Source organism: Mus caroli, unplaced genomic scaffold (genome assembly GCF_978045245.1).
Source record: "Mus caroli unplaced genomic scaffold, Mus_caroli_1 scaffold_3, whole genome shotgun sequence".
NCBI lineage: Eukaryota > Metazoa > Chordata > Mammalia > Rodentia > Muridae > Mus > Mus caroli.
The window spans coordinates 113,206,399-113,231,130 of NW_028227258.1; the positions used below are offsets into that span (position 1 = coordinate 113,206,399).

The 24,732-nt window shown below is 36.1% G+C and overlaps 1 long non-coding RNA gene and 1 pseudogene across 1 annotated transcript in view; one reads left to right on the forward strand and one right to left on the reverse strand.

Moving 5' to 3' along the window:
- The window catches only part of LOC110287930 (rho GTPase-activating protein 20-like), a 251,368-nt pseudogene extending 248,677 nt beyond the window's left edge, over positions 1 to 2,691 (forward strand).
- A 5,409-nt stretch (positions 2,692 to 8,100) lies between these two features.
- LOC110291588 (uncharacterized) overlaps positions 8,101 to 24,732 on the reverse strand; it is a 36,866-nt gene continuing 20,234 nt past the window's right edge. Inside the window, exons 3-4 of the long non-coding RNA XR_002377585.2 lie at positions 15,200 to 15,442; positions 8,101 to 8,243 (exon numbers count right to left, since the gene is read on the reverse strand). This is a non-coding gene — a long non-coding RNA (uncharacterized LOC110291588). The remainder of the gene's footprint in view (positions 8,244 to 15,199; positions 15,443 to 24,732) is intronic.

Here is a 24,732-nt window from a genome sequence, read left to right on the forward strand (position 1 = left end):
CCTCAGAAATTAGATAATAACTTAATATGGTCGTCTTTTTTGTTGTTACCATAATTGTATATTTCTGTCATTTTAAATTAGTATTTGATCTGAGGTACTGATCTCTTAGGTATGCTAGTTTTCTCAGTTGTCTACTAGAGGTACACTGATCTAAGTAGATATTTTTCTGTAACCAAAACACATCTGAAAATCTGCTCTTAGGTTTACAGTTTTGATGGACAAAACATACTGGGCCTACAAATCATCTAACATCCTACCTTGGGAAAAGTTTGGGAGCTGTGAAGAGATTTGGGACTAAACTAATCTTTAGAGTTGACTACATTTTAAGTAATCTCCATAATTTATTTTCTCTGCAAAATACTATTTCTCTCTATATAAGGAATTTCATCAAACTCTCCAAGGAAGTGTGCTGACTTCTCAATTATATGACCAGTGGATTGCTGTATCTGAAAAGGTCAATGATATGCAGAAATTAGCCATAGTGCAGAGGTAAGGGCTGGCAAATTGTGTGAACAACATCAACAAAATAGAAGTAATATTTGCTTACACACAATAGAGTATATATATCCCAGAAATATTCCCCCAAATTACTGACTGATATCAAAATGTTTCATTTGTTTATGAACATGGAAGACATTTTCAAGCAGAGGTGTGACTTGGGGAGGCACGGTGCACCATGCTTATGATTATCAGCTTTGTACTCCAGTTAAATTTGTCATTTTCACCTGAATCTGGGGAAACATTTGAAGCCACATTACGAGTATACCTTCTTTCTTTCATTTTATTCATGGAGGTCCATAAATAAGATACAATTTCTTTGTCCCCTTCTTTCATATTTATCAATTGAGTAAACTTGTTTCAAAGTAACGGTCTCTTTGTTCAGTCTTATAGAAAAACTCCCAGGACCTAATGCTGCTCTTCTCCAACAGCTTTTTTCGAATCGTACACAAAATTGTCAAAAATTCTTCATTAGCCAAATGCCATCATACAATCTATCTGTTGAGATAGCACCATGTATCTTATGTCTTCCTAGCTATCATAATGAAGTACTGGCAAATGATATTACCAAAAAGGTAATTACATATGAACTTTAAGCATAGCTTTGATAAGCCTTTACAATAAGACAGGATTATCCTGAGAGTCTGGGTTATTTTTTTGTTGATAATGATTGTTTTGGTTTTGGTTTTGGTTCATTTAGTAAAATAAGCACAGCTTTGAATCAATAGTGTTCTTCTGGAGAGGAAGAGTTATTGGTGCATTTTAAGTAAGTAAAATATAAAGGAGGATTTGAGCTCAATGACTCAGTCTTTGTCACTTTTGAGTTAGAATATCCTTAAATTAACACAATTAGGAAAACTGCTGTGAAATGATAAAAAAAAAAAAAAATCCTGGCTATTGGGTTCTGCATCCAAGACTTAATTCCGATGTAATCGGTATAGAATATATTATATTCTACTTGTTTTCACGTGGTTTTCTTAACAAACAAAGGCAATATAATTTGGATATTTTTATCAGATATGGTTACTATGACTCCTAATTCGTGTGATTAAATATGATGCTGGGTATGATTAGTTTAGAGAAATTGTAGAGTACACCTTTCTATGGGATGTGCCTTTCAAATACTATCCTAAAATTCAAAACGTCAACAGTATTGGGATCAAATGGTTATTATTATTCTCAATATTTGAGTTTCCGATTCATTATTAATTAACCAACTGCACTTGGACCTGAAAGAAATATATTGTAGAATAGCCTAACTGAGAAAAAATTTTGATTATATAAGATCAAATATCAGAAGGAAATATAGGGTTCCAAAGAACCTTTCTTGGGAGATCCATAGCTATCCAGTTTCCTCCATATTGGCATTATTTGAAAACCTCCCAGCATACTAAACCTGAGGATTCAGATGTCAGCAGTGCATCTGCACTGAGCCATCAGAGACCTATGAATGTTACTGCTCAGAGGAGTTTGCCTCTCTCTTGCTTTTTAGTCAGCCTATGGGAAATTTCAGGAGGACAGTGCCCTCATTTAGAATGTTATTTTTTCTTCTTAGTTGTGTCTTTCTGTAAACATCCTTACAAATATGCCCAGTCATGATTGTGTACAATGAAACCAAATTTACTCAACTGGAAGGTATGGGTCACATACTGGCCATCACAAGGAGAAAATTGGAAAGCATCCTCTTATGTAGTATTGCACTGTGATGATCACACTTGAACATCTCATATCACAATCATGTTTTAAATGTCTAACAATGCCTGACCACATATTTTATTTCAGCTAACATTTTCCCAGAATTCAAAACTACATATTTTTAGCCTCCAAACCACATGAGTAAAATGTGATTGGCAAGCATGCAAAATAACAGAGACCCTCTCTGTTTACTCCATTTTGTCCCAGATATCTCTGATAAAGTTTATGAATTAAAACTCTCCCCAAATTTTCAGAATAGACATGGTTTCAGTTTCAGATGAAACTCCAGTTTTTCATCCACAAGGAGCAAAGGCCTCATGTTCCCAAAATACTCCACCTAACATCGGGAACATCCAGGAAACAGAATATGGACTCAGCAGCTGTTCCAATGGGAGAACACCCACCCCTGATCATGATGCACTGGCGATAAGTACAGCTGCTTCTCTTTCCTATGAGGGCATTATAGGTGTGTATAGATGTTCTACTACCATAACTTAAAAGTTAGAATCATTTAGCACTGAAATTATGAATTATAACAATCAGCAATGAAGAATTTACTAAAACGTGTGAAGTGAAACTTCACCTGTGTGTTATAAATAATTTCCTATTGTAAGAAGTTGCCTCTAAATTTTGGTACCTCTTTCCACTGGTCCTGAATTTATGTAAGAGGTAAATCCCAGAAATGAGATTAAGTAATTAATTACCGATATGTCACTTACTTTGATATATTGAGTAATAACATAGATGTGTATAATACATAGAAAAACACTTGAATACCACATTGGGCTTTCTCTATGCAAAATCTCTGACTGTCCTTAAACCTCCTTGTAGGCCAGGCTGACCTCAAACTCACAGAGATCCTCTTGGCTCAGCTTTTGAGATTTTGGTAAAAAGGCAGGTGGCACAATGCTTTTCTCTTATGCAATTCTTAAAATATAGCTTAGTATACACATATTGGAGACATAGATCCTATGACCTCAGCTGTGAGCTCTCAGTTTAGGGGATGGGGGAAGCCAAGGGCTGTAACAGAAGCTGTAGTAAGGCAAGTTGTATTGTGAAATCTAGATACTGCTGTTAATTTACGTTTGTCCTTGACTGTTCCATCAGAAAGTAACACAGGTGGACTAAACTATTGGTATTATATTATTGCTTGACTCTAATGATTTTCAAGGCAAACACAGTATTTAAATTGTATACGAGAAGCAGGGGCCATATACAACAGATATCCAGTGCCTTATGAAACAGTGCAATTATTATAAATATTATAATACTCATTAGTTATTTTCTGTGTATTTGTGGTGATGCATGAGGCTTTAAGGCTATAAAATGTGGAGGGCATGCAAGGGCTAATTGAGTTCAAAGACAATAAATAATGATTTCATTTTCAATACATCCAGAGAAACAAGAAGGCAGTGGGTATAGAAACCAAGAAACATCTTCTCCAACTCCTCCAGAACAAATAAAAAAAGAAATATTTCAGACGATACCACCCATTGTTTGCTTGGACAAGATGCTACCTCATACACTTGTGAGTTTCATTTTGGTTTTATACAGTTGTCCTATTTCCCATAATTTCTTTGAGCCTTTGTTCTAGGCAAATTAGTTCATCAAACAGATAAATGTATAGATAACCTATTTATGATGGTAAGACACTTTTAAAATAGAAAAAAATTACCACTGAAACGAGAGACTTCTAATTTAAAAAAAACAAATGAAAAGAAATAGTATTCCCATGTTTTTCACTGATTTCATCAAAGACTCAAACTCACCAGTTTGTTGGGCAAAATGAATTTTTGGCACTGCCCCACTGATTCTCCAATTATAAATCCCTTATGCTACATTATGACTCCATCTTACTCTAGAGTCTACTTGGATATCACTGCCTCTGAGATTACTCAATCTCATAATGAGAAATATCTATAGACCTTTATTTGATATTATCAGTGAATTAGATATGCACATTGTTCTTTGCTATATATTGATATTTTTTATATTGACTTTATAAAATTGCAGCTAACATGTCTTAGTCTATTTTAAATATGCTACTAGATGTCCATTGGAAATATTCAATTATTTTCCAGCATCTATTTTATCAATATGCCTGTGCCAGAAATTTATGCTGAATGTGAACAAGTTTATCACATTAGACAAATGAGCATTACTGCCTATTGATTAGATATTTTAGAGCAGAATTTTTTGTCATCAATGACTGTAATAATGTAATCAACTGAATGTGGAGAAAATCTGGGTGTGGCCATGATTTTTCCAGAGAGAAACCCGGGAAGACCGATTGAAATTTTCTTCGGTACTCTAAGGTGACAGCATCTTTAGATATAGAGAGTGGAAAATTAGAAGTAAGAGATAAAGGACATTAAAGTCTCAGCATTGCAGTGGGAAAAGAAATCTTTCTTAAAAACACAAATATCAGGATACACAATAGATCCCATGACATACAGGAGATAAAATAGTGATTTGATCTCTGAAAGAGAAATATCCCAATAGTAATTTAGAATGACATGCTTGAGAAAGGTATTCATAGAAGAAAAAGAAGAGAGGAAAATTCACCAAAATGAATAGTCATGGTGACAGAAGTGTAATTAAATCTTGAGGATTATCCAATTCCAATAAAACCTTGTTGTTTCAAATTGAAAAAAATGGATTAGGGAAGAAAATATATTTGGAAGCTAAAAAGGAAAAAAGGTCCATGTCTTCTTCATCCCTTTCAGTTGTAGGTCTGCATTCATAATTGCCATGGCTCTGGTATGCCTTAAAAGACATATTTGGGCTTTCCAATCTGCAATAATAGATGATGCCCTTGTCCTACACAGGATAGAAAAGGGACAAAATTCAGATCTAATATTCCGATTCTTCTCGAGAGAATCACACCAGTCCCTGAGGAATAAGATTTACACTAAACAGCTGATTAACTGGAATGGAGAATCTGTGCTAATAGTAGCTTCCGTTTTTAAGGTAAGGAAAGTTTTTGCATCACCAACATTCAGCATCCCTCTAGAGATGCATATGTGCTTTCTGTCTCTGAGATTTCCTTATGATTACATTTTCCTTGAACTATGGACACATGACCTCTGGATTAGAGGCATGGTAGGTAAAAGTCTGACAAGCTAAATGATTCATCACAAAGACACAGGTGTGTTTGTTTTCTATTGTAGCTGTACTTTGGAGCACTTCTTGGTTGTGCTTCATAGTAGTTAGACTATTATAATTTAGAAATATTCACCCCAACTGCACTGTTGGTCATATAAAAGCACAATGCATACAATTATTTATGTGTAATTATATATGTATATTTACATACATATATACATATTCACACAGATACATATGTGTACACTATATGTGATCTAATGAATAATAATAAAAATGTAGTATGTTATATATTATACTTCCTGTTATTTTCTCATTAACTCCTACTTATATAAAAAAGAATAGTGTGTGCTTGCCTTATTTCAGGTAGAGTCTTATGTTCCTCAGTCTTTTGTTTTCTGTAGCTCTTAGTTTTACTTTAAAGACATATGCATGAATATTTTTCTTTATTTCTTTACATTATATCCAGATTGCAGTAACTTCCTCTAAGTCCCATTCTCACAGCACACTCCTCCCTTAGTTTCATTTAAATTCAAAACTTTACTTAATTTTTCATTTTATTAAAATTTAGGTGGAAGTTACCAGGGAAGACAGTAGATATGGAAAGGCCGGAAAATGAGTGTTACTGGGTTGCATGATGAGAAATTCACAGAGAGTCAACAAAGAACATACATTTTGGAAAGGAGAAAAGATAGACAATAAAAAAAAGTAACAAAAACAAATAGAAACTAAGGATATATTTTAAATATTAGTTTCCAGAAAGAATGTCTACAAGAAAGAAACATGGTAGTGTTACTCATAATGGGGTAGGACTGTGAATAACAAGCCCATGGAGTAGCTTGTTCAATTTAGAAAGTTTCTTAATTTGCTAGTATTTCTATGAAAAATCACAGATGAAAAACAACTTATGGAGGACAGGTTACACTTCATGATATCCTTCTAGTTACCAGTTAACTACTGAGAAATGTCAGGGCCCAAACTGAAACAGGGCAGGAACCTGAAGGCAAGAACTGAAGCAGAAGCTGTGTAGGAGTGCTGCCTCCTGTCCTGCACCTCACATCTTACTTTGTCTGACTAATAGTTCAAGGGTGGCACCATCCTGGAGATCTGGGCTCTACAAAATCCCATTGTTAATCAAGACAATATCCAACAGACTTCCCTACAAAATGGGCCAATCTGCTGCAGACGTTTTCTCAACTAAGATCCCTCTTCTCACCAACTTATTCTCTTAGTCATTTTTCTATTGTTTAAATAAAATCCAGGACTAAGGCAATTAATTTTAGAAGTAAAAGATTATTTGGGACTTAGAGCTGTAGAAAGATTATAGTCCTTCAAAATCATGACGAAGGAACATGGAAGCAGGAAGGAAGGATAACCAAACAGAAAGCAGAGCCCTGGGGGCTCTCATCTGAGGCAGCAAACATGAATCACAGGCAGTATAATGCAAATGGCACCTGGCTTCTGTAACCTTAAATTCTAACTGATGACATACTTCCTCCAGGAAATCAAGTCATTTAAACAACCTAAAAGTTGTCACAAAGATGGTATCATATATTGCAATGCCTTTAATTAGACAGGCATCCCATGCAAACAATCACAATGAAATGTGACCGCCTCCTCACACCATAGCAAAAAATCCACCAATTCAAGAGACTACTTTTTATTAAAACATTTTAAATGGTTTACAAAGGAGCTACAGAATACATTTCAACTAATCTTTGTACAAAATGCAGAGAGACTGAGCTAGAAATATAGACAAAGAGATACTGGATCCCCAAAACACCCAGGGACAAAATTTAGGGGGAGAGAGCTGAGGAAGATACAAAAGGAACAGGAAAACAAGACATTAACATCATACATACTCAAGAGTTTGGCCAGAGAACAAGGTGAGTGATGATTTAAAAGTATTTACCCTCACAGCCCTGGTGATAACTAGATTGGAACCCACAGAAAATATCATGAGATTAAAATGTTTCAAGGTAACAGTGGTAGAGAGACTGGCTATTGCCAGTATTAAGAAAGACAAACTGATTTTAGACACCAGATTGGAGCACTGCCCCTCTGGCCAGGGTTGAGACTTGGGAGAGTGATGTAGGACCTAGGGCAGCTGCCTTTGGCTTTCTCAGATCATTATCAACATAGTCTGACTTTGTCCCCAGTCTTTAGCTAGGAAAGGGATGTTAGGATGTTACTGGGAGAAAGGTGTCATCAGAAAGAAATACAGAGAAATGCCATTATCTACTATTCTGAAGAGCAGTTACTGGAAAATCTGTTTAGATAGAATCATTTCCCTCTAAACTAGGTTCTTGGTAAGTTTATGGTATTGATATACTAACAGTTTATTCCATTAGGTCTTTTCTGTGCATACTTAATAGTATTATCAAGACTCAGGAAATATTTCAAGGGAATGTCCCCCAAATCACATGTTATTAATGTTGAAATAAAAGTTATCTATCCTCAACCACCATCACACCTTTTATTCCTAAAGAACAGCAGAACTCAAACCCTGTTATCTTACATTTATTATCATTTACTTGGGTGTCTCTGGAGGAAGACAGCAGGATAAATCACTGGAATGCACAGTATTTTGCTGGAATTTTTCAAGGAATAGAATCTTGTTCAGTATGAAGTCATTAAATATAAGCTGGCTTAGTGATGCCGAGGATTATAAGCCTTTACATAAGTTATCTGATCTTGTTTTCAAGAAACTTTTGAGGTCATTAATTTGATCCACTCATAGTTATTCTGGCAGCATATCAGCTCTGATATCTTACTTTACCTTAGTAGTTTCTCTATTCTTTGCAATATGCATGACATTTTTACCAGGTTAAGTAAGTTGCATAGAACTCAGTGTGTCCATTTCAGAGTTTTCATTTCACAGGTTCATATCTGTTCACAGTAACTGCTATTTTCCTCATCATTCTTATTGATTTCAATTTCGTAAACTGTGTGAAATGACAGAGAATCTTGTTTTTGCATTGTGGTGTTACAGATGTCTATTATACAAATCATGATTGACAACTCTGAAAATATATTTGGTGACTATGACCATATCATTTATACTGATAATCAGAAGAGGTCAGACAACATAAAGACTTCACTAAATTCTGCTGGTAAGTCACCTGTTCTGAACAAAGCCATAGATGTCCACAGTAGGAAAACCTAAAATGCTATTGAAGAATTAAAGATTTCATCTGCTCCAAGTTTTACTTAGTCATCAAACAGATGGAAGGATGATATCCTTCCCTGATTTCATAAATTTGTAAATATCAGACCAGGATTGGGAAATATCATGACATTAGAATATGGGAAAAGTTATTTTTAAAAAAAACACTTTAATTATTTGGATATATGTATATATGCAAAGGTATACATTCAGATACACATATATACATACTTACACACATGTATGTATGACAGAGGGACTCCTTATTTTAGCCCCGTAAGAATTTTAGAATATTAGGTGTTATATTTCACACCTTTTTCCACCATGGTCCATAAGTCACACAGGATTTCTTGCATATGAAATCATTTTTTAAAAGATAACTGGGAAATTATTTAAGACTCCATTAAACATACAAAAAGGTTAAGCCATGTGCCAACAAGCTTTGCTATCCTGGTACATAAACACTGATGTTTAATTTCATTTGAGAGATAATCTTGCCAAATATTTATTACCATTTGGTAGAAATATTAAGTTGCACGGGATCCACTACAGCACATATGTGAAGAATCATAAAGATGCTAAAACACACCTGATTTAACAGGTAACACCATTCAATATCAGATATATTTTTAACTCATGTAATTTTTTTATGTAGAGTTGAGAAAATGTACTGAAAAAAACCCTATTCTTATGTGAAGGGGGTGTGAATTTATCATCTTGGAATGTTTGTCTAACAAAGACATTTTTATGTTTCATTTAGCAGGAGATAATGAAATGACTCTAACATATAACTTTCTACAATAGAAACTTCCTCATAACTAAAGAAGGTGTCGTCATTCTATTTCCATGTTCCCTTCGACCTCCCACTTAACCAGAGCAGAAGGAACTACTAAAATAAACAACTTCAGTTTTACATTTAACAATACTATTTGTTAAAAATAGTTTTACTCACTATATTTACTTTATGGTGTGTATTAAACATTCTTATCTATCATAATAAATATTCTTAAATTATGTTATTGGATAGACTCCAATGGGCCTGATTCATGATTCTCCATAGTCTTTGGAAAAATGCCATTTTCAGTATTCTCCTCCTCCTCTGTTACTCAGGGACCTGTATTCATGAGACAGATCCACTAGAATCCCTTTCCTAATTTTTTACTTCCAAACTATAATCAAAATGGCGATCTAAGTAATTATCAGTAAATGAAAATTTGGAATTTATCTGACCAAGTTCTTCCATATTCTCACCATTAAACAGTCCCCATGGCAAAGAATCAACTAGGTAGAACCAGATTCACTCACGGGCATTGTAGCAACACTTTCTTTATAAAGAAATTTATAATCCTATTTCGGTAAAGGTACTCTAGAAAATTATTTACATTAGGAAAAAGTAGCATATTATTTGATGGTTCAGGGTATCATCATACAGCAGTTCAGATGTGAGGAGGTTGTAGGTAGTGAAGTCGTTCCCCTAGTTGAGAAGCACAGGACAAGGAATGCTCACATATAGTGAGATTCTCCTATTTATACATTTCAGGAAAAATGAAATGAATAGTACAACCCAATTATAGTGTTAGCTTGCCCACATCAGTTACTTAAGCTTAGATAGACTGTAATGATATTAAATATACTCCTAGAGTCACTCACAGGATCCTTTGTCATGGATATTTCTAAATAAAATTAGTTTAACGATCAATATTAATCATCACCCATAAGAAAATTAGAGGTGAATCACATTTATTTAAATAGATATTGTCTTTATTTACATTCCAAATGCCATTCCCTTTCTGGGTTTCCCCTCCAAAAGTACCCTATCACCTTCTCCTTCCCTCTCCTCACCAACCAACCAACTCCCACTTCCTGGCCCTGGCATTACCCTATACTGGGGCATAGAGGCTTCATAGGACCAAGGTCCTCAAGTGACAGTAGATGCTGGCAAGGATATGGAGAAAAAGGAACACTCTTCTACTACAAGTGGAATGGTACAACCATTCTGGAAATCAGTTTGGTGGTTCCTCAAAAAATTGGACATAGTTCTACTAGAAGATCCAGCAATACATCTCCTGGGCATATACCCAGAAGATTTTCCTACATGTAATAAGGACACATGTTCCACTATGTTAATAGCAACCTTATTTAAAATAGCCAGAAACTGGAAAGAACCCAGATGTCCCTCAACAGAGGAATGGATACAGAAAACGGGGTACATTTACACAATGGAGTACTACTCAGCTATTAAAAACAATGAGCTTATGAAATTCTTAGACAAATGGATGTATCTGGAGAATATCTTGAGTGAGGTAACCCAATCACAAAAGAACACACATGATATGCACTCACTGATAAGTGGATATTTGCCCAGAAGCTCAGAATCCTTCTTAGGAATGGGAACAAAATACTCATGGATGGAGTTAGAGAGACAAAGTTCAGAGCAGAGACTGAAGGAAAGACCATCCAGAGTGGGATCCATCTCATAAACAACCACCAAACCCAGACACTTTGGCAGATGCCAACAAGAGCCTGCTGACAGGAGCCTGATATAGCTGTCTCCTGAGGGCCTTTGTCAGTGCCTGGCAAATACAGAAGTGGATGCTCACAATCATCCATAGGAGGGAGCACAAGGTCCCCAATGAAGAAGTTAGAGAAAGGACCCTAGGAGCTGAAGGGGTCTGAAGCCCCAAAGGAGGAACATCAATATGAACTAAACAGAAATACCAGACCTCCTTTGAACTAAACCACAAATCAGAGAAAACACATGACGGGACATATGGCTCTAGCTGTATATGTAGTTGAGGGAGGCCTAATTGGCCATCAATGGGAGGAGAAGCCCTAGGTCCTGTGACAGTATTGGGGAATGCCAGGACTGGGAATGGGAGTGGGTGGGTTGGGGAGCAGGGGGAGTGGAGAGGGAATAAGGGATTTTTGTAGGGGAAATTAGGAAAGGGGATAATATTTGAAATGTAAATAAAGAAAATAACCTAATAAAAAAAAGAAGAAAAAAGAAAAAAAGATATGTCATTAGAATGTTGGCAATAATTTTTATGTCATAATAATTTATTTTTTGGTGTTACATACTTTGTAATTTTAAATTAAATATACATAAAACATTATTCAAAACAATTCACAGGATACACTTAATATCACTCTTTTAATTGATCTGTTTACAGATAATAAATACATATTTGTAAATCTTAAAAAAAAAACTCAAAAAAAAAATCAGTGGCCCTCTTATGCAAACAAAAGATGGACAGGGAAAGTAGTTAGTGAGTCAACATGCTTTGCGACAGTCACAAAATGTTATAAATTATGTTGTTGTATCTTTAACCAAGCAAGTAAAAGACATATGACAAGAACCTCAAGGCTCTGAAGAAATCGTTGAAGATGATATGAGAAGATGGGAAGATGGGTAGGATTAACATAGTGAAAATGGCCATCTTACCAAAACAATCTAGAGTTTCAATGCAATTTGCATCAAAATTCCGACAATTTTTACAGAACTTGGAAGAATAATTATCACCTTCATATTGAAAAACAACAATAAAAAAATTCTCAGGACAGCTAAGGCAATCCTGTACAAAGAAAGAACTCCTGTATGTATCACCATCCCTGACCTCAAGCTGAACTACAGAGCAATAATAATAATAACTGCATGGTATTGGTATTGTAACAACTTGATGAGTTGAATTAAACTAAAGATCAAGAAATAAATGCACACACTTACAGTGACTTGATTTTTGATAAGCAAATCAAATCGATACAATGAAAATCAGCATCTTCAACTAATGATGCTGATCTAACTGAATCTATGCATGCAAAATAATGCAAATAGAAACATATGTATCACCCTGCACAAAACTCAAGTCCAAGTGAATAAAAGACCCCAATGTAAAGCCAGATACATTGAATCTAAGAGAACATAAAGTGGGAAATAGCCTTCAACTCTTTGTTACAGGAGACAATGTCCTGAACAGAATACCAATGGCTCAGGCACTAAGATCAATAATTAATAAAAAGGCACCCCATGAAATAGAAAAGCTTCTGTAAGGCAAAGGACACTATCAGTAAGACAAAATGCGAGCCAACAGACTGGGAAAAGATGTTCAGCAACCCTATATCAGACCAAAGACCAGTATCCAAATATATAAAGAACTCAAGAAGTTAAATAACAGACCAAAATAACCCAATTAAAAATGGGGTATAGGCTAAACAGAGAATTCTCAATGGAGGACTCTTTTATGACCTACAAACACTGAAAGAAATGTTCATTGTCTTTTAGTCATCAGCAAAAGGCAAATCAAAGTGATTCTGAGATTCCATCTCACATCCATCAGAATAGCTGAGATCAAAAACCCAAGGCACAGTACATACTGATAAGGATGTGGAAGAAGGGAACATTCCTCCATTTGCTATTGTGAGGGCAAGCATGTACAGACAATGTGGACATCAATTTGATGATTTCTCAAGAAATTGGGAACAATTCTACCTCAAGACTCAGCTATAATGTTATTGGGCAAATACACAAAGGATGCTCTACTATCCCACAAGAAGACCTGCCCAACTATTTTTTTTTAAATTGGATATTTTATTTATTTACATTTCAAATATTATCCCCTTTCCTGGGTTTCCCCTCTGCAAACTCCTCTCCCATCCCCCCTTTACCCTGCTTCAATGAGGGTGCTTCCCCACCCACCTGCCCACTCCCACCTCACTGCCTTAGCATTCCTCTACACTGAGGAATCAAGCCTTCACTGGACCAAGGGCCTTCCTTCCCATTGAAGCCAGATAAGGTCCCTCACAGCTCCTTCAGTCCTTCCCCTATCTCCATCATTGGGGTTCCTGTGCTCAGTCCCATGGTAGGCTGCGAGTATCTGCATCTATATTGGTCAGGATTTGGCAGAGCCTCTCAGGGGACAGTTGTAGCAGGCCCCTGTCAGCACTGTTTTCATAGTAGCTTTAATCATAATAGCCAGAAACTGGAAACAACCTAAATGTACCTCAACTGAAGAGTGGATAAAGAAAATGGCATTTATACAACGGAATATAACTGAGCTGTTAAAAACAAGGACATCATGAATTTTGCATTCAAGTGAATGGGAACTACAAAAATATCATTCTGAGTGAGGTAACGTAGACCCAAAATGGATTTTCATAGAATGTACTCTCTTCTAAGTCTAAATTAATCATAGTCTGCAAAGATAACCACAAGAAAATTCATTGACAGAAAGGAGCCAAATAACATGGTTGCCCAAGGGAAGAGATTGAATCTTTCTCAGAAGGTGAAATAAAATAGAAACTGAAGGTTGGTGGAGGGAGAGAACTGGGTAGAAGAAGGGATGGGAAGGGGAATGGGATGAGGAAATGGAGTTTAAGGAGAGCAGGTAAAAGAGAAAGGAGACTGTCAGTAGGCAGGGGTGACAATGTCTAGGACATGCCAGAGAACTGCAATTGGTGGTATAAGAGGTGAGGCCCCTGAGTGGCTACGGGGGTGACTCCAGCTAAAACTTTTGTCAGTGAAGAATATGATGCTGAAGTGGCTACCTCCTGTAGCCAAGCTGGACTCCCAGTAGAGATAAAGATAGCACCCCACCCACAAACCCTTAGAATCAAAATGTGTTCTTCTTAGACGATGTGTAAGGACAAGGGTAGAGCAAGTCAGAAGGAATGGCAACGACTGGCTCAAATTGAGACCCATCCCAGGTGAAAGAACCAAACCTTGACACTATTAATCATTGTCCATTACACTTGCAGACAGGGGCCTAGCATAACTGTCCTCTGAGAGGCTCTACCAGCAGCCCATAAGAAGAGATGCAGAGATCCCCAGTCAAACATTTTATGGAGCTAGGAGTCTTATGGAAAAGTTGGGAAAGGATAAAGGACCCAAAGAGGACAGAGACTTCACAGGAAGACTAACAAAGTCAACTAACCTGTATTCTTGGGGATTCTCAGAGACTGAACCACTAACTCAATAGCTAGAATGGGCTAGATATAGGTCCCCACATATATGTAGCAGATGTGAAGCTTGGTCTTCCTGACAGTCTCCCAAAAATTAGAGCTGGAGCTGTTCATGAATCTGTTCCCTGCCTTATGTTCCAGTTCCCCTGACTTGGCAAATTGTTTGGCCTCTTTGAGAGACGATGTGCCTAGTTCTGTAGTGATTTGAGATATATAGTGGGGGTGATACCCAGGCAGGGGTTCCCCCTTCTCAGAGAAGGGGAGTGAGGAATGGGGAAAGGATCTGTTTGATAGGGTCCTGGTTGGAGTGGTGGAGGATATTGGGATGTAAGTGAATAAATAATGTGATAATTAAAAATATTTTACTTTTAACTTTCATAAAATAATTAATAAACCAATTTTTACAGACCTCAATATTATCTTCATTTATTCTGCTCTTTGTTCCCAACAGTGTGAATATGCAACATTTCTTATTCCAAAAAAATTAGCAATTACACAAAGATAGCAACTTACCTTCCCTATTGTCTCAGTATTCCCCACAATCTTTTTCGTCTTCTTAAAGAAAATCAAATAGCCATTTTGCAGCATCAAAGATTCCGTGAAGATATATACTCTATATAGTTTTAGCAATATCTAAACAGCATGAAGCTTTAATTCAATTTCTTACTTTAAGCATTCTATTGACTTAAAGAGAGGCACACAAATTTTATGTTTCAAAGGCATTATTTCTGGATGATTAATAAAAGAAAGATGTAAAAGAAATGCCAATCTAGCAGTTACCTGTAACCATGCAACAGCACGTGTAACAGCAGACCCCAGTGCAGGCATTGTGTAGAATGTTCACCTGGTGCACAATGCCTTTAATAGGTTTTCACTGTGTTTTATTGTTCATGTTGTTTTGCTTTCGTTGAAGTCTCACCCCATGAGTTCATAAGTACACTTCTTATAGATCAGAGCTTCTCAAACATCTTCCACTTCTCATACCTTTAGCAAATTAATTCCTGTGATCTTGAGTGCATAGTCCTGTAAAAAGAAAAACCATATAAATGAGATCCTTACTAACAATCATAAATAGTCATAAAAGTAATTATAAACAATTATTTGTTATCTCCCTTTAATCTTCCGGTAAAAGCAATTTGTACATTCATGTAATAGACATACTTATTAAATTTTAAATGAAAGTTAATTTTGTGTAACTATTTGATACTTTGGGTTGAGGTAGCTGTCAATATTTTGGGATAGATTGATATTTTGTTTTCATAACTGTCAATTCTGAAAATGCTGATTCTTATAAATACATGGTAAAAATGGCTATATTATTAGGGTGACTTCAGAAATTATAGCAAATGTTATCTTAATCCCAAGCCAAAATTCCATTTTAATTTTCTTAAGACACTTAAGTCAGAAACTCAAACACCAAATTTTAATACCAAACATTCTGATACCACACAATTCCAGCATACGGTAATCTGATATTTATATGTGGAATAAAAGTGTTTGAAAAATATTGTCTTTGTTTTCCACAATTAAACAGCTACAATCAGAAAATCGTATAGAGACACTGCGTTCTCGTCTTTGGATATTACAGCACTGGAGGATCGGTGACTGCAGTGTCGCTCGTGGTGAAGTCTAGATGCAGTGCAGTGCTTCAACTGCAACATGGGTAACCCCCGCCAGAAATTATGTTTTTGAGCTTGAGTCTACTTTTGGTCTAGCAAAGAAAGGCTCTACCCAGAAGCCCATGGGAAGAGATGCAGAGACTCATACCCAAAGAGATTTTTACTTAATTGATCATAGGTGATCACAATAAATTTCCCTGCTACAGAAAAAAGCAAAACAAAACAAAATAAAGCAAATAAACAGAAAAGCAATGTACTGAGTCATTTAGCTTTGACATCTGCTACTTCAGAAACTGAAACTAGGCAACATGGCTACTTAATGGTAAAGGCTCTGTAAGGCTTTAGGTCAGTTTGACATGAAGAATGTTGGACTACATGTTTTAAGGGTCTGGACATAGTCTGCTTGAGCATAGACTGCTTAGATCCTTTAAACAATCATTCAACATTAAAGAATATTCCTCACGTTCCTTTACCTATAACTATATCACTATCGTGGTACATTAATGATGTATTGAACCACCTAGGTGTACAGAATCCCATACGCTGGTATATGTCCTATTCTTAGCAGATAGTTTATCAGAGACTCTAGCTCTATTAACCAAAGGAATATTTAATCATAGATTCTGTATTAGTCCACATTAGTAACTCTATGATAAATATCTAGTGGTACATTGCCAAGTAGCACAGAACATAGTGAGAACTTTGCCCTAACCTGAGAGGCTACATGCCCAAAACTGATCAACATTTAGTTTGCTCTATTTGAGCATGAGAAGTATTTGGAAGTGTTTGGTTTGAAACGTCCACAATAGAGCATGACTTGTTTTCACTGAGAATTCTGAGTAGGAGAGGGGCATCCATTTTGTTGTATATTCAGTTAAATCTCATAGATATTGCAGTCTCCCAGACAAGGTTGTGTTTTCTTTGTCAGCATCAAGATTTAAGCCTGAGTGAAGAATGACTTTTTCTGTGAGTCATATTCTCAGAATGTATAGCAACTTGATTAAGTGTGAGAATGCCCGTGGGAGCTGAACACTGGGAGATTCTGAATCAGCATGCATCCTGCATTCCAGGCAAGTTCCTTCTGAATGACAGCACTGGCATTTATCTGTCTTTTCATCCTGAAATGTTTTTTTTTAAAAATCAATGAAATATTTGTTGTCTTGAATTAAACATCGTCTATCATAAATAATTCTGGCAGAATTACAAATACCAGATGCATGTAGGAAACAGTGTAGCACACATAGTGTTGATCGGAGACACAGAGAAAATCAGAGGAAGGAAAGATCTTCCACGTACACGTGAAAAATGGATCTTTTTATTTCCTTTATCTGTTGGCTCTACCTAAGCATACGTTTTGCTTCTTAAAACACGTATGCAAATGAGACAAAATTTTAAAGAACGGTTTCTCTGAGCTCCCTGCACAGTGGCTGCTGCATTTACTGGCTGCAGAGATCTGCTTTAGGTTTAGTTTGCTGCAATCAGGCTGACTGAAAAAGTGATGTGCAGAGCCCTCTAGAGACTGGATCGCGGAACTGCATGTACTGCTGTGCTTCAGTGCTGCCCTTTAATTGAATTATTCGGGGAGCTATAACACAGCTGTAAAGAGAACAAGGTACTATTCTATTCATGGTGATGTGCTTAAAATCAGTGTTCTCAGAAGCCTGATGTTTTTGGCTATTTTCCTCTTAATGAGTTAATTAAGGTAAAATATGTTTTGCATTTGCACTACTGCAAAAACAATGATTAAACAACAGCTGTTCAGGCCAAAAATATAAATTATCAATGGGTACAGAATATTTACCTTGAAAAAAATAGAGTGGGGGTTTACCTTCTTCCAAGGCATACATTACTTCTTGTTTAAAATATAGCTGGTGTTACACTAAGATTCTTCTTCTTAAATTTAAATTTAATTTCTCCTTTTTAAACCTTTGACTGTGGCTGCAGCCCCCCTTAAATGTTCATTAATAATCATATGAAAATGCATTAAAATCCATATAGCATCCTTTACAATGTTATAAGCGTATGTTACAATCATATTTGTATCTTCATTTGTACTATTTTGTGCCTGGTACAATAAAGTTATGAATTTCCAATATTTGCTGCTACAAAGAAAGAGATAATTTAAACAATTATGCTTTCTCAAATACCACTATGACCAACTTGTGTACATGCATGAACTCGTCACTGTTAATTATGTTCTCTAGACAAAGATAATGTAAGTGTGTAGGATTGTGTGGGGATATGGGTGTATGTGTGGACATATACATGCATATACATATAGAAAGACATAATGCAGGCTGAAAAGAAGTAATTTATGATGGATGTTATGGGGTTCATAAGTTCAAAATATTCCAGAGAGACTGAAAGGATGAAGACATCAGGGAATACTTAATGCTGAGGCTCTAGTCAAAGGCACTAAGGTACCTTTTAAAGTCCTCAATCAATTAGACTAAGTGCCTCCTCATGCTAGGAGGTAATATGTCTTATTTCATGTTTACCCCTCTGAGAGGCACACTTGGTCTATGTGTGTAGCTCAGGGGTTGAAGACTTGTTTATACAAAGCCCACAAAGGATCAGGGTTTGATCCCTACTACAGTAAAATTAATTAATAAAGGATGCCTTCACAGCAATATTAAGATTGGGGTTGACCATTAAGTGAGTGTCATAGCACACTCAAGTACACACATCAAATTTACCATCACAGTAAATGGTTTACAGTGTTATATAATTCACTACTTTTTGATGAACCAAACCAAACAAACAAACAAAAACCCAAAAGCACATAGCACATAAAACATAAATATAAGTATAAAGACAACAGTAGTAATTATGTAGAAATTAGGATTTCGTTATTTTTATTGTAAAATTTACCTAACTACCGCAGGAGTAAATTATAATGAAACACTTGTCAAATGACTGTCATAATTTAATTTCAGTACTGTGCAATGTCCAGTCTCCTTAGTGAAGATATTCTCCTACCATTCATTTCAGGTTAAAGAATAAATCTGAACTTGAAATTTTAAGTAATCTTAAAGTATCAATTATTGACTTAAAATGTCTATATATATATATATATATATATATATATATATATATATATATGATGACAAAGGAATTTGTAATAGAACTATGTCAATATAGAAAGACCAAATCAAAATGATAGATCAGTTCTGAATATCAGAATAAAAATTAATGGAATCGTCAGTCAACTTTCTCCCTTAGCTCTTAGTCCTGTGAGGAATAAATGTCATAAATTTAATTAGATTGTGTGCCTTTCTAGAATGGCTGCTAGTTATGGCAAAGAGTAATCAATAGTAAGTTAATATATTTGGCAATGCCCATGCACGGTAAACTGAATGAAAGAGAAAGTATCACAAGCCAAATTTAGACCCAGTGACCTCATAATGAGATTCACTTCTAGAATCTTCTGGATGAAAGAATGAAAAACATAGGCAGTGACGGATATTTGTTGTATTTTAAGTTAGCACATTAAGTTTATGACTCCTGAGTTGGCCACCCCTTCCCAGCAAAGATTCTCAAATATCTTCCATTAGTAGCTTACATCTGATTTACACATGGCTGATTGAAACAGCAATAAAAAAGAAAGCAAGAAGAATTTTACGTTAGCCAGATGATTCATATGTCACAGATTTCTATAATCAAGGTTCTCATATACTCATGTGTGTCAGTTTCATATATATGGAATCTCAAAATATGTACCATTTTAATATAACTTCTACTACTACTACTGTTAACACTGTTTTGAAGGTTCCCCAAAATTCTCCATCAGAAATTTGTACTTTTTAATAAGTCTTTTTACTTTTTTTTTTAATGTTACATTTTACTTACGAAAGAAAACACATGTGTGTTTATGCAGGACTGTATACACATCACTATAAGTGCCTAGGGAGTCCAGAAGACTGCTGTTTTAACAAAATAATCTCAAATGTTCGATTTTGCCAATAAAGATTCAGGAGCCAGATACTGAAGGGAAAGCCAGCTAGTTTCAGAGCTGCAGAGAAAGCACCACTGACCTTCTGCCATAGCCTATATCGCCAAAAGGAAGCCCTCCTCCACTCGGTCTCAAAAACACTTCAAAATGAATGTCACTCCCTTCTACTTCCTGTTTTTCTCTCTATCCTTCCTCCCAACTTCCTCTTACTCTCTATGTTTTTTTCCTAGGTTCACTCCCTGTCAACTGCTTGCTTGCCCTGTCTCTTGATCTATTGTTGACTTTTAAAAATCCTGTTTAGAATAAACAGAAATCTCTTGGATTAAAGGTGTCTGCTAAGGCAGTGGTGCACCACAACTAGAAACGTGTGTTTCCAATAAGTTATTCAATTTCGGGGTTCACACTATGATCAAATACTCTGCAAAATCAACCCCTGTGGAATTTCAAGGAGATAGATTTACAGTGAGCTGTGAACCACCCAACTTGGGTTTTAGGAATAAAACTCAGATTTTTCTTTTTTTTTAAATTTTTAATATTTTTTATTATGTATTTTCCTCAATTTCCAATGCTATCCCAAAAGTCCCCCATACCCACCCCCCCACTCCCCTACCCACCCATTCCCACTTTTTGGCCCTGGTGTTCCCCTGTACTGGGGCATATAAAGTTTGCAAGTCCAATGGGCCTCTCTTTCCAGTGATGACCGACTAGGCCATCTTTTGATACATATGCAGCTAGAGACAAGAGCTCTGGGGTACTGGTTAGTTCATAATGTTGTTCCACCTATAGGGTTGCAGATCCCTTTAGCTCCTTGGGTACTTTCTCTAGCTCCTCCATTGGGGGCCCTGTGATCCATCCAATAGCTGACTGTGAGCATCCACTTCTGTGTTTGCTAGGCCCCGACATAGTCTCACAAGAGACAGCTATATCAGGGTCCTTTCAGCAAAATCTTGCTAGTGTATGCAATGGTGTCAGCGTTTGGAAGCTGATTATGGGATGGATCCCTGGATATGGCAGTCTCTAGATGGTCCATCCTTTCGTCACAGCTCCAAACTTTGTCTCTGTAACTGTAACTCCTTCCATGGGTGTTTTGTTCCCAATTCTAAGAAGGGGCACAGTGTCCAAAGAGCAGTATGTACTCTTAAACTCTTCAACTCCTCCTGCTATATTTTTAATCAAGTAAAAGACAGCCTTGTACGTAGATAGGATGGCAGAAGTCTGAGAATTTTCCTCATTGGAGTTTTGAACTTCTATAAATAGTCTCTAAAACATTATTTTATTTCCTTAAAAGCACACTATAAAAGGTGAGTATATGGGAGATAGTATATACAGCTAGCCAGAGAAATGGAATAATTCACTAGTTATAAATGTATTATTTCTGAATATAGTATGAGATCTCTACGTATCTTCTTCTCACTTGATTTCTCTAATTTTTTTTTATTTCTCTATTTTTTTCAACTTTTAAAGTCGTAGGGATCCAGCATGTTTTAAAGACTTGTGGTAATAATTTAAGTTTTATATAATGGTATATTATCATATAGTCAGAAAGACCTAATTAAACCCCTTCAGCTCCTTGGGTGCTTTCTCTAGCTTCTCCATAGATGACTGTGAACATCCACTTCTGTATTTGCCAGTGGGAGTGGATGGGTAGGAGAGCAGGGTGGAGGGAGGGTATAGGGAACTTCCGGGATAGCATTTGAAATGTATATAAAGAAAATATCTAATAAAAGTAAATTTAAAATATATATATATATATATATATATTTATAAATAGAAAATAAAAATGTTTTGACCTTTACAAAACATAAAAAAAAGAAAGGAAAGAAAGACCTAATTATTACTGTCCCCTCCAGATTTCCTTATCTTTCTTGTTGCTTATTCTCTTTACTGCTACATTGCCTACCTGTCTTCTTTCCTGCCTTTCAAAATTCCATAATTTTGAAATTATGGTCATAATTCTGGAGAATGAAAATATATCTGATACAGAGGAAACTCAGATCCCCTCTTAGGGTTCCTGTCTCATTAATTTATTTAAGAATGGACTTAAATGGAACTGTAGGACAACTGTAGTAGAGTTTAAAGTGAAGAAGCACAGGGCCAGTAGGTTGCAAGAAAAAAAAGAAATCCTTCTGTGTAAGTTGTCATGGAGTTCAGACTTGTGCATGATGGACATGCAATCCTATAGAAGAGTATCAAAGAGTATAGAAGCCCAAAGTATCAGAAAAAAGGGCACATTTAGGATCTGGACAGAATCCAAAAGAAGGAGATACAGAAATCAGGAAGGGTGAGTCTCATAGATCACAGAAAAATGGGTAGATACAGCCAAGCTTCTCACAGTCGTTTAGCTCACAGGGAAAGGGACAGGATCAGAAATTCTGAAAAGGAAAAATACAGTATTTCATCAAAGAAATGGGATAATTCTTCCCTTTTTTTTTTCTTTTTTTTTTAAGATTTATTATAAGTAAGTATAGTGTAGCTATCTTCAGACACACCAGAAGAAAGCATCAGATCTCATCACAGATGGTTGTAAGCCACCACCTGGTTGCTGGGAATTGAACTCAGGACCTTTGGAAGAGCAGTCAGTGCTCTTACCTGATGAGCCATCTTTCCAGCCCTGATTCCTCCCTTTCTTTAGCATGATTTTAAAAGATCCTTCTTAGGATTGCAGCTGGCCAGGAGATTCTATTTTTTCTGTCTAGATAAAGTTTTCCTGTAAAAGGCTTTTACTACTCTATTCTGTCTGATTTCTCAAAACATTAGTGATTTTTCACATATCCTTAAAGATAAGGGCAGACAGGCCTACAGCCAATTGACTTTATGGCCTAAATAAATTCAGCAGAAGCAGGGGCTCATACACAGCTTTATATAATTCAAGACTATATTAACTTAAGTATGATCAAATAATCCAGGTATGTAACCTTTTTTACTTCCCTTTCTTTCTGTCAGAAAAACATAATTAAGTAACTCATTAAACGAGAACATTTGTGTTTACCCACTTGAAGAATTGCCTGGTTGTACACCACTCAAGGTGGACATCAATTTATATATATATATATATATATATATATATATATATATATATATATATATATACATGTGTGTGTGTGTATACACACACACACACATACACATATACACACACACACATACTGGACACTTAGAAAATCTCTTCTAGTACATAAAACTCTAATGTTTCAACATAAAAGAGGCAAGTACATTAAGCTAAAACCGTCTCCAACTTTATTCCAGTTTGGGGAGTATATCCAGAAATCATGAGACTATAATGAAGTCGAAATTTCTGGTTTCTTTGGAGACTCAGTTGGGTCATGTGGTGTTTTTCTGGAAACTGTGTTGTGAAAGGGCATGTGGTCTTTGGCTGGAGCAGATGTTTGAGAGAGAGCACATGGTGTTTGGAAAGGGTATAAGTTTAACACAATAGACAGTGTGTGATGCTCTTGCTTTTGTTGACCTTGCAATGCTTTGGGGTCTTTGTTGATCCTTGTTTGTCATCAATTCATAGACAGAAAAGCACCAAAGAACTTCTCATGGTATTCATACTGCTTCTTGCCATTTTAGCAGATTTGTGCCCATTCAGCATTCTTCCCGTTTCTTCTGGATCAAGCCCTTGCTACTGATTCATGTTTGATGTTTACTGATTGGACTGAACTGTTGCTACTGATTCATGTTTGGATTTACGCCAAAGAAATACTTCTAAACAGGTCCACCTCTCTCTTGTCCTATTAACCATCTTCTTTTGCTACCCCTGGACAGTGGGCTAGAAGGGAGGTTCAAGTGTTTAAAAACCCTAATTAAAGTAGGTTTTTAAAAAATTTAAGCCTGCATATAGATATAAACTCAAATAGGAACAATGATTTACTGAAGGAGACTTGGTCTGAGTGGAAGTGGTCTTGACTGCAGATGTTGATTTTACTGAATATCTTACTGTCCCTAATGGAGGAAGTACTGCCAGCCAATTTCAGCTATAGTGACTTTAGGAATTCATTCTCCCCTGTTATGACATTAGGTTCAACCCTTAGGCAACCACTGGTTTATGTCAGACTGTAAAACCCACTTTCTTACTAACAGCTCCAAGAAGCCATATAATCCCTATTGGGCCTGACTCTAACCTGGCCTCTCTGTCCAATTTTGACTTACAAAACCCCACCTTAATAAGGTTCTTGAACATTAAATCCTTTCAGACCCTGCTTCCCTCAGGGAAAGCAATCCTACAACAAAACTGGTTCCTCGAGTCACAAACCTGTGTAATGTATATTTGCACGTTATATCATCTGGCTGATGAAATTTTATGAGTGGCATGCACTTACTGATGTTATTAACTCTGTCATTGCAAGATAATTCTGAAGGGATGGCTTTATCTACTTACATGTTACCTTCGACCAATTTCTCACCTTGTCAATATGAACAAAGGTCCTTTTAATAGAGGAACTTATATTTACTAAAGTTAGCATTACTGACTTCAGACTTCAGTTTATTTTATTTCTGTTTTCCTTTTTCTTATATGCATCATATGTGGTTTATGTTTGTATATTTTTTTCATATTACACAGTCCTTTGAGGGACATGTTGCTGTTATACTTGGAAGTCATTAGCATAAACTCCAAAACTGTCCCATCTGAGTTCAGAACAATGCCACATGGCAGTAACTCTTAAGGCAGGAGGACTAGCTTAAACCTAGTCTGTAGTAGCAATAGCCTGCCTTTAAAAAAATGAAATAATGAAAAAACT